At 43.9% G+C, this 11,668-nt stretch overlaps 1 long non-coding RNA gene across 1 annotated transcript; it reads right to left on the reverse strand.

The window, feature by feature from the left end:
- Nucleotides 1-327: 327 nt before the first annotated feature.
- Nucleotides 328-3,725, reverse strand: LOC125549012. Its single transcript, XR_007301217.1, has 4 exons — nt 3,408-3,725; nt 3,211-3,298; nt 768-2,483; nt 328-692 (listed from the first exon to the last, which is right to left on the reverse strand). It is a non-coding gene; the product is annotated as an uncharacterized LOC125549012 (long non-coding RNA).
- Between the last annotated feature and the right edge of the window lie 7,943 nt (nt 3,726-11,668).

Here is an 11,668-nt window from a genome sequence, read left to right on the forward strand (position 1 = left end):
TAATAAGCAGCTGTAAGGGGGCACATAGACAACCGCATACCAGTATACATGCAAATAACTTCCAAAATAAACGTATGCCACAGGAAAAGTAAACTCCAACATATACCGAAGAGACAATAAAAGCTCTGAACCAAAAAATCTAAGAAATGCTCAATTCAGTTTACTTAATAGTTACGAAATTAATTATTCTCGGTCAGGTGGTTCTGGTATACTTAAGAAAACACTTGTAGACTTCAAGTACAGATAAATACTCAAGCTACATGGAACTATAGTCAACAACATAGTTCTATAATAACAAGTGATTCTAATTAAACACAAGTGCTCAGAACCACGGAACTGGAGCTTTATAAAATCATGCTACTAATTATCTTAGACAGCAATTAAACTCATATGCGGACCATGGTCAACTGTGGGTTTATACACTCGTCAGAAATATTGGCCACTAAAAACATAACATCATTAATACAGTCAACACATACCTCAAGTACTGAAGGACTAAGGCACTGATCATCTGTTTGACTCGTTTTCACTTCTGCATACGCTATTTTTATAAAGTGATCGAGCAGGAGTGCAGCATCGTCGAGCAGGGGCGGCGGCGATAGCCAGACCACCTTGAGCACCATGGTCCGGAAGCCAAGAGCATGAGCAGACCAAAATCAGAATGGATTAACCAGGAAACCCTAGACAAATCCCTAAAAAACAACAAAGCCCTTGATGAGCACATACACATCACAAAGGGAAAGACAAACAAGGGAGCAAATAATTACCTCAGCCATCTTAGAAGCCCACTCGGTGTGCTCCCTCTCCGGCCGACCCGCAAGACAGCCCCAACGCCACGCCACCGTCCCAACCGTGAAACAGCCAGAGAAGCAAGGAAGATGGTAAGAAACAAGCGAAATAAAAGGTAGTGGGCTCCAATACAAACATTAATCAGCCTAAAGACGTTGTTATTAGAAACATGACACCGTGGTTTCTGCTGGTTTATCAACAAATTAAAACAAGCCATTGAACCGACAACTTGCTCAGTCTTAACCAGATGAAATCAAGGACCAACAACAAACAATAAAAGTCAAGAACAACTTATATGAAATAAAGGTATGAGAGAGAAGAAATATTCACATAAGACGGCTATAAACACTGGAGCATAAATAAGCAACACCTTTAAATACAAATAAAAAGGGTTCAGGGTTCAATGCATAGTGGGCTCAGATTTGCCTTTCCTCGATCATATAATCTACCCCCGCCATCTCTTGTCACCGGATTAATCTATTTGTACAGTGGAGCTGCCCTGGTTATCACTCAACAAGAATGACCATCCAAGGACAGAACAATAAGTATCACATGATCAAAAAGGATTCTAGAGACAAGAGGGAGGACCCAACTTGATACCCACAGGTGCCTTGATTGCTCAAAGGCACACTTATTTCAGCCACAGTGAATCATCATCACCCTAGCAAGGATGGCTTCCGACCGGTGGGGCACGTGCGAATAAAAAGGGTTCAGGGTTCAATGCATATGGGCTCAGATTTGCCTTTCCTCGATCATATAATCTACCCCCATCATCTCTTATCACCAGATCAATCTGTTTATACAGTGGAGCTGCCCTAGTTATCACTCAATAAGAATGACCATCCAAAGGACAGAACAGTAAGTATCACAGGATCAAAAAGGATTCTAGAGAGAAGAGGGAGGACCCAACTTGATACCCACGGCTAATCATCATCGCCCTAGCAAGAATGGCTTCCGATCGACGGGGCACGTGATTCAAACATGGTGGCACGAGATATCTCATTTTGGGAGTAACTACTCATTACTGCAGGAGTTCAGGCTCGATGCAACGGCCGAGATCAATCCAGAGCGAGATCCGTCGCCCAGAATCGCATCAAGAAAACTGATCCGACGACCGAGAGTCCCTAATCGCTGTGAGAGCTCGGTGAGGCATCCTTCTCTTATTTCTAGACTTATTTCTGGATTTCTGGATGGATCACCGGATCAATATGTTCTTACAAGGGTTTAACTACCCTGGTTATCACTCATTAGAAATGACCATCCAAGGACAGAGCCACTAAAATAAGAATGTGATCAAAACAGCTCAAAGAAACGAGGGAGGATCCAAAATAATGCCCACAAGTGCCTCGACTGCTTGAGAGCATGCCTATATCAGCCATAACTGATCATCATAGCCCTGGCCATGTCCCATATAATAGCCGAAGCAGAGCAGGGGAAGATGGAGCTCACAGAGGGAGGTTGTAGCCGAGGCAGTACTCGGAGGGCACCGGGGTTGCGCCTGAACGCCATCCAACCAGTGAGGAACCACGTCGGAGTTGTGCCTTGCACCATCCCGCCAACGAGCACGAAAGCCATGGGCACTGAAGTGGTCAAGGAGGTGAGGAGGTGATGTATAGCACATCTAGGAGCTCCATCAGAGACGACCGGGGCAACGAGCAGGCAGGGAGAGGAAAGGGTGTGACGCGAGTACAGGCCTGCAGGGAGCGGAACATCAGCTATTTTTTTCTTTCGGAGTATATAGGAACTATCAAACATATCATATAAGTGCAATCATCTTTGATAATATAAGAAAGCATACAAATCGCATAGCTTGTTTAAGATATTTTGTCACATCAAGTAGTTTAGATAAGAAAAGCCTAACCCAGAATTACAAATAATTGGAGCGAGTGATAGATTTATTATTCTGATAATTTGGTAGTAACTATACATAATTAATTCATTTGCCAACAGTAAAAAATATGCGATGCATTATTTACACATGTGATTAGCATGCAACTGAGCAATTGTATCAAAAAAAGGCACCAGCCTATGGAACCTGCAGAAACCAATACAATGGAGGAAAGGCTACAAGTATAGAAATCATTTTTGAAATCTCGCAGTTACGTAACCTAACCATAATATACTTAACATATATGTATTAGCAATGCACAGATACATCGAGTGGGGTACCATCGCCAGAAACTACACGTGTTAACTCCTTGCTTCAGGAGTCATTTTTGTTCCAGCATAATTGACAGGAAATACAGAAGCGATGGCATACTTCCCTTAGAAGGAGAGGATCAAAGACTCTCAAGCAAATGTGGGGGTTGGCATGCTAATCGAAACGCAGGTGCTTTGTGATCAACAGTTCTTTCACATTGTACAGAGATTGGGACTCAAAAATACCTGTGGCCGGGCATAATGCAAGCATGAATTTTGTACCTGAGGGTCCATTGATGCAATCACTCTCTTCTTCTCCTTGGATACCCATTCCTTGATGTCTTGCCGCTGCTTCCACGACACAGGCTCCCTTCAGGATTAGAAAAATGACATCATATGAACCCACTGTCTCCCCAATACTATAGCCACTACTAATTAATGGGGAAATTAGAAAAGGCAGGGATGGGGATCTGCTATACCTGGGGGCGTGCAGAGGCAGCAGAGGCTGAGCTCCTTCTTGTGCATGTGCCGGATCTCCTCATCCAACGCAGACGACAGTGAGCCCACCAATCAAACCCTAGGTCAGGGCCAGGGGAGGTGGAGGCGAGGTGTGCCAGCCGGGATCTCGATCCAACTCCGGCCGGCCAGCCCTGTCGTCGCCGGCAAGACCATCCCACCCCAGCGTGCCTACCTCCTCCTATCCTCCCTCCACATCTTCTCTTCTGCAGGAACGCACTTCCTGACCTTGGGCTCCAGGCTCTCGAGCACGTCGATGTGCCGGACCGCCAATCCTTGCAGCGTATTCTGCATAACCACGACACTGAATTAGCACAATCCCGCCATGAAAACAACCCAAGGCATCCCAAATGAAAGAGCATCATCTGCGCAGAACACCAGATCTCAAATAACATGCACCAACATGTTCAGTTCTTGCTGCCCACTACTTCTGGTGACTAAATCAGAATAATGCCTAAACAACATATCACACTTTTTCCATGTAAATATACAGATGTATGCTAACTTCTGACAAAGCTCAGAGCTTTCTACTCGTCATCACTTGCAGACAAACTATAATGAATACAAAGGAACAATTTAACAACTGACATACTGAGCCAACCAAATAGATTCAAGAATATGTGCCCAGGTACTTAGTCCAAGCCTGATTTTGTTTCCAAAACCTCCTTTAGTATACGTATAGAATCCACGGGAAACCTCACCTTAATCGACTGCATGAGGTTGTCCTTGTCCTCGAACCTGAGATCTGCATCAAAGACACCAGAGAAACCAATGAGACAAAAAACACCCTGAGTTCTTTCCCATCAGAAGAGTCTAGTATTTATTACAATAGATTGATCAACAAATCATTATAGGCACCAATTAAAAACCATTGCCTTCAGAGGAAGAGGTATAGGAATATAATTTTGTGAGATATCAGACTTGAATTATAAACTAAAGTATTGCGATGAGGGCTTTTGTACATATAAAAAAACAAGATATCTCTATATTTTCTAGACGCTCCAAATGTCCCAATCATACTTGTATATATATGTACCACACTCAGTAGTAACATGTAAGTTACGCAGTCAATTCGATCACAAGTTTAGAACTAGTTGGCAGAGTAAATAAATATGGGAAGGGCACCAATGCGACACACAAGCATGTTTAGTAAGCGGAGCCATATCACACCCTTTCGAACAACCATTAACGGTTAATTACAATTGAGAACTAAATCAACAAATGATTAGCTATGTTCAATACAACAACGCTAGGCTACCAACACGACCAAATCATAGTTATAGTACCGAGCCGGCGCCAGATCTATAAATTAGCTTAACTAATACAACAACCAGGCAAACTATGGGATTGTATGAGACACCACACATTTTGCAATTTCCTAAATCAAATCAAAGAAACAGCAAGTACCAAACAGACCTCCACAACTACCATCTACCTTCGGATCAATATTTTCATAGATTGCCTCGTAGTACTTTTGCGCCTCCTAAAGAAAAGTATCATATTTAGCAATTAGCATGAAGACAAAGTTATCAAGCTGGAACTCACCATGTATATAATTTGACTGTCATGCACAGACTATTTTCAAACTCAGCCAGCAAAAACAACTTGAACCCCTGTTTTATTATACACAAGAGTAATCAGACATCTAGTCATGTCAAACTTGGCACGGAAATAACAAATATATGCTGAGAAAATAGATGTGGTTATATATTGTACTTAATTAAATCTATCACTTGCTAGTCACAAACAGTGAAAGTCATATGAATATCTTCACATGGTATATTTTTGCTGAGCTTCTCAGGGATGAGCATGCATCTTAGAATTAATTAATGTGTAGTGTTAAGTTCCATTGTCTGCCAGGACCATCACCGTAATATTCCCAAACCAATACAAATTTCATTTAGTAGGAGAGGGGCAATAACAAAACTTTATATGATGATGTAGCAAGTCTATAGCAAAATGATGACCATCTATAATGCAATAACAGAAGCATAACTATAAAGTATCAAAAATGCAATATAGTACCTATGCAATTACCAAGCACATGGCATTTGGCGGTCATCACCTCTAAGATCTGCTCTGCAATAGTTACAATGCCTCACCCTTGAGAATAATGGATACTTCTACACCAGAACCGCAAAAGATGTCAGCATGTTAATGCACGACCTCCGCATTTCAAGTAAAGAACTTAACACTACAACAACTTCATTGAAAGCTTTACTTTCTATATACCACACTCGAGAATATAGCATCCACGAAATCCTTGCAGCCAGCTGCTTCCAAAAATAAAGATTCATATGCAACAATGCCAGGATCACCAGAAAGAATCCTACAATAAAAAAACCAAATTAATATATCTCCCTGAAATAGAGTTAATAATCTGTTGTTGGGGAACGTAGCATAAATTCAAAATCTTCCTACGTGTCACCAAGATCAATCTATGGAGTCATCTAGCAACGAGGGAGGAGTGGATCTACATACCCTTGTAGATCGCGCGCGGAAGCATTCAAGAGAACGGGGTTGATGGAGTCGTACTCGTCGTGATCCAAATCACCGGAGATCCTAGCGCCGAACGGACGGCACCTCCGCGTTCAACACACGTACGGAGAAGCGACGTCTCCTCCTTCTTGATCCAGCAAGGGGGAAGGAGAGGTTGATGGAGATCCAACAACACGACGGCGTGGTGGTGGAAGTAGCGGGATTCCAACAGGGCTTCGCCAAGCGCTGCGGGAGGAGGGAGATGTGTCATGGGAGGGAGAGGGAGGCGCCAAGGCTTAGGTATGGTTGCCCTCCCTTCCCCCCACTATATATAGGGCCAAGGGAGAGGGGGAGGGCGCAGCCTTGCCCCTTCCTACAAGGAAGGGTGCGGCCAAGGGGGGGGGGGAGGAGTCCATCCTCCCCAAGGCACCTCGGAGGTGCCTTCCCCTTTTAGGACTCTCCCTTTTCCTCTTCTCTTGGCGCATGGGCCTCTTGGGGCTGGTGCCCTTGGCCCATATAGGCCAAGGCGCACCCCCTACAACCCATGTGGCCCCCGGGGCAGGTGGCCCCACCCGGTGGACCCCCCGGGATCCTTCCGGTGGTCCCGGTACAATATCGGTGACCCCGAAACTTGTCCCGATGGCCGAAATAGCACTTCATATATATAATTCTTTACCTCCGGACCATTCCGGAACTCTTCGTGACGTCCGGGATCTCATCCGGGACTCCGAACAACTTTCGGGTTACCGCATACTAATATCTCTATAACCCTAGCGTCACCGAACCTTAAGTGTGTAGACCCTACGGGTTCGGGAGACATGTAGACATGACCGAGATGACTCTCCGGTCAATAACCAACAACGGGATCTGGATACCCATGTTGGCTCCCACATGTTCCACGATGATCTCATCGGATGAACCACGATGTCGAGGACTTAATCAATCCCGTATACAATTCCCTTTGTCTATCGGTATTGTACTTGCCCGAGATTCGATTGTCGGTATCCCGATACCTTGTTGAATCTCGTTACCGGCAAGTCTCTTTACTCGTTCCGTAACACATCATCCCGTGATCAACTCCTTGATCACATTGTGCACATTATGATGATGTCCTACCGAGTGGGCCCAGAGATACCTCTCCGTCACACGGAGTGACAAATCCCAGTCTTGATTCGTGCCAACCCAACAGACACTTTCGGAGATACCCGTAGTGTACCTTTATAGCCACCCAGTTACGTTGTGACGTTTGGCACACCCAAAGTACTCCTACGGTATCCGGGAGTTGCACAATCTCATGGTCTAAGGAAATGATACTTGACATTAGAAAAGCTCTAGCATACGAACTACACGATCTAGTGCTATGCTTAGGATTGGGTCTTGTCCATCACATCATTCTCCTAATGATGTGATCCCGTTATCAACGACATCCAATGTCCATGGTCAGGAAACCGTAACCATCTATTGATCAACGAGCTAGTCAACTAGAGGCTTACTAGGGACATGGTGTTGTCTATGTATCCACACATGTATCTGAGTTTCCTATCAATGCAATTATAGCATGGATAATAAACGATTATCATGAACAAGGAAATATAATAATAACTAATTTATTATTGCCTCTAGGGCACATTTACAACAGTCTCCCACTTGCACTAGAGTCAATAATCTAGTTCACATCGCCATGTGATTAACACTCACAGGTCACATCGCCATGTGACCAACATCCAAAGAGTTTACTAGAGTCAATAATCTAGTTCACATCACTATGTGATTAACACTCAAAGAGTTCTGGGTTTGATCATGTTGCTTGTGAGAGAGGTTTTAGTCAACGGGTCTGCAACATTCAGATCCGTATGTACTTCACAAATCTCTATGTCATCTCCTAGATGCAGCTACCACGCTCTATTTGGTGCTATTCCAAATAACTGTTCTACTATACGAATCCAGTTTACTACTTAGAATAATCTGGATTAGTGTCAAAGTTTGCATCGGCGTAACCCTTTACGACGAACTCTTTTACCACCTCCATAATCGAGAAAAATTCCTTAGTCCACTAGTTACTAAGGATAACTTTGACCGCTGTCCTGTGATCCATTCTTGGATCACTCTTGTACCCCTTGACTGACTCATGGCAAGGCACATTTCAGGTGCGGTACACAGCATAGCATACTGTAGAGCCTATGTCTTAAGCATAGGGGACGACCTTCGTCCTTTCTCTCTATTTTGCCGTGGTCGAGCTTTAAGTCTTAACTTCATACCTTACAACTCAGGCAAGAACTCCTTCTTTGACTGATCCATCTTGAACACCTTCAAAATCATGTCAAGGTATGTGCTTATTTGAAAGTACCATTAAGCATTTTGATCTATCCTTATAGATCTTGATGCTCAATGTTCAAGTAGCTTGATCCAGGCTTTCCATTGAAAAACACTTTCCAAATAACCCTATATGCTTTCCAGAAATTCTACATCATTTCTGATCAACAATATGTCAACTACATATACTCATCAGAAATTCTATAGTGCTCCCACTCACTTCTTTGGAAATACAAGTTTCTCATAAACTTTGTATACACCCAAAACTTTGATCATCTTATCAAAGCATACATTCCAACTCCGAGATGCTTACTCCAGTCCCTAGAAGGATAGCTGGAGCTTTGCATACTTATTAGCATCTTTCAGGATTGACAAAACCTTCCGGTTGTATCACATACAACCTTTCCTCAAAAAAACGTCGAGGAAACAATGTTTTGACATCCTATCTGCAAGATTTCATAAATAATGCAGTACTCGCTAATATAATTCCAACAGACTCTTAGCATCGCTACGAGTGAGAAAGTCTCATCGTAGTCAACTCCTTGAACTTGTCGGAAAACATCTTAACGACAAGTCAAGCTTTCTTAATGGTGATACTTACCATCATTGTCTGTCTTCCTTTTAAAATCCATATGTACCTAACAGCCTTACGACCATCAAGTAGTTCTTCCAAAGTCTACACTTTGTTTTCATACATGGATCCTCTCTCGGATTATATGGCCTCGAGCCATTTTGGAATCCAGGCCCACCATCGCTTCTCCATAGCTCGTAGGTTCATTGTTGTCTAGCAACATGACTTCCAAGACAGGATTACGTACCACTCTGAAGTAGTACGCATCCTTGTCATCCCACGAGGTTTGGTAGTGACTTGATCTGAAGTTTCATGATCACTATCATAAGCTTCCACTTCAATTGGTGTAGGTGCCACAGGAACAACTTCCTGTGCCCTGCCACACACTAGTTGAAGAGACGGTTCAATAACCTCATCAAGTCTCCACCATCCTCCCACTCAATTCTTTCGAGAGAAACTTTTCCTCAAGAAAGGACCCGATTCTAGAAACAATCCCTTATTGCTTTCGGATCTGAGACAGGAGGTATACCCAACTGTTTTGGGTGTCCTATGAAGATGCATTTATCCGCTTTGGGTTCGAGCTTATCAGCCTGAAACTTTTTCACATAAGCGTCGCAGCCCCAAACTTTTAAGAAATGACAGCTTAGGTTTCTCTAAACCATAGTTCATACGGTGTCATCTCATCGGAATTACGTGGTGCCCTATTTAAAGTGAATGTGGTTGTCTCTAATGCCTAACCCATAAACTATCGTGGTAATTCAATAAGAGACATCATGGTATGCATCATATCCAATAGGGTGCAGTTATGATGTTCGGACACACCATCACACTATGGTGTTCCAGGCTGTATTTAGTTGTGAAACAATTTCCACAATGTCTTACTTCTGTGCCAAACTCGTAATTCAGATATTCATCTCTATGATCATATCATAGATCTTTTATCCTCTTGTCACGACGATCTTTCAACTTCACCCTGAAATTACTTGAACCTTTCAGACTCGTGATTCATCAGTACTCAACATCCACTCAAATCATCTGTGAAGTAAGAACATAACGATATCCACTACATGCCTCAGCACTCATTGGACTGCACACATCAAAATGTATTACTTCCAACAAGTTGCTTTCTAGTTCCATTTTACTGAAAACGAGGCTTTCAGTCATCTTGCCCATGTGGTATGATTTGCATGTCTCAAGTGATTCAAAATCAAGTGAGTCCAAATGATCCATTTGTATAGAGTTTCTTCATGCATATCTACCAACAAACATGGTTCGCATGTCTCAATCCTTTCAAAAACGAGTGAGCCCAAAGATCCATCAACATGGAGCTTCTTCATGCGTTTTATACCGATATGACTTACGTGGCAGTGCCACAAGTAGGTGGTACTATCATTACTATCTTTTGGCATGAACATGTGTATCACTACGATCGAGATTCAATAAACCATTCATTTCAGGTGCAAGACCATTGAAGGTATTATTCAAATAAACAGAGTAACCGTTATTCTCCTTAAATGAATAACCGTATTGCGATAGACATAATCCAATCATGTCTATGCTCAACGCAAACACCAATCTCGATGGTAGAGGGAGCGTGCGATGCTTGATCATATCAACATTTGAAACACTTCCAACACATATCGTCAGCTCACCTTTAGCTAGTCTCCGTTTATTTCGTAGCTTTTATTTCGAGTTACTAACACTTAGCAACCGAACCGGTATCTAATACCCTCGTGCTACTAGGAGTACTAGTAAAGTACACATCAACACAATGTATATCCAATATACTTCTATCGACCTTGGCAACCTTCTCATCTACCAAGTATCTAGGGTAATTCTGCTCCAGTGGCTGTTCCCCTTATTACAGAAGCACTTAGTCTCGGGTTTGGGTTCAACCTTGAGTTTCTTCACTAGAGCAGCAGCTGAATTGTCGTTTCATGAAGTATCCCTTCTTGCCCTTGCCCTTCTTGAAACTAGTGGTTTCACCAACCACCAACAATTGAAGCTCCTTCTTGATTTCTACTTTTGTGGTGTCAAACATCGCGAATATCTCAAGGATCATCATATATGTCCCTGATATATTATAGTTCATCACGAAGCTCAAGCAGCTTGGTGGTAATTGTTGGGGAATGTTGCAGAAAACAAAAAAATTTCCGTTGCAGAAAACAAAAAAATTTCCTACGGTTTCACCAAGATCCATCTATGAGTTCATCTAGCAACGAGTGATCGGATGCATCTACATACCTTTGTAGATCGCGAGCGGAAGCGTTCAAAGAACGGGGATGAGGGAGTCGTTCGACGTGATCCAAATCACCGGAGATCCTAGCACCGAACGGACGGCACCTCCGCGTTCAACACACGTACGGTCAGCGTAACGTCTCCTTCTTCTTGATCCAGCAAGAGGGAAGGAGAGGTTGAGGAAGATGGCTCCAGCAGCAAGCACGACGGCGTGGTGATGGTGAGCTGCAGTACTCCGTCAGGGCTTCGCCAAGCACTATGGAGGAGGAGGAGGTGTTGGAGAGGGAGAAGGAGGCAACCAAAGGCGTGGGTGAAAAGCCCTCCTTCCCTCACTATATATAGGAGGGCCAAGGGGGGGCGCCGGCCCTAGGAGATCCAATCTCCTAGGGTGCGGCGGCCAAGGGAGGTTTCCCTCCCCCCCAAGGCACCTAGGAGGTGCCTTCCCCTCCTAGGACTCTTCCTCCTAGAACCCTAGGCGCATGGGCCTCTTGGGGCTGGTGCCCTTGGCCCATGTAGGCCAAGGCGCACCCCCTACAGCCCATGTGGCCCCCCGGGGCAGGTGGCCCCACCCGGTGGACCCCCGGGACCCTTCCGGTGGTCCCGGTACAATACCGATGACCCCGA

Source organism: Triticum urartu, chromosome 3, assembly GCF_003073215.2.
Source record: "Triticum urartu cultivar G1812 chromosome 3, Tu2.1, whole genome shotgun sequence".
NCBI classification, from domain to species: Eukaryota; Viridiplantae; Streptophyta; class Magnoliopsida; order Poales; family Poaceae; genus Triticum; species Triticum urartu.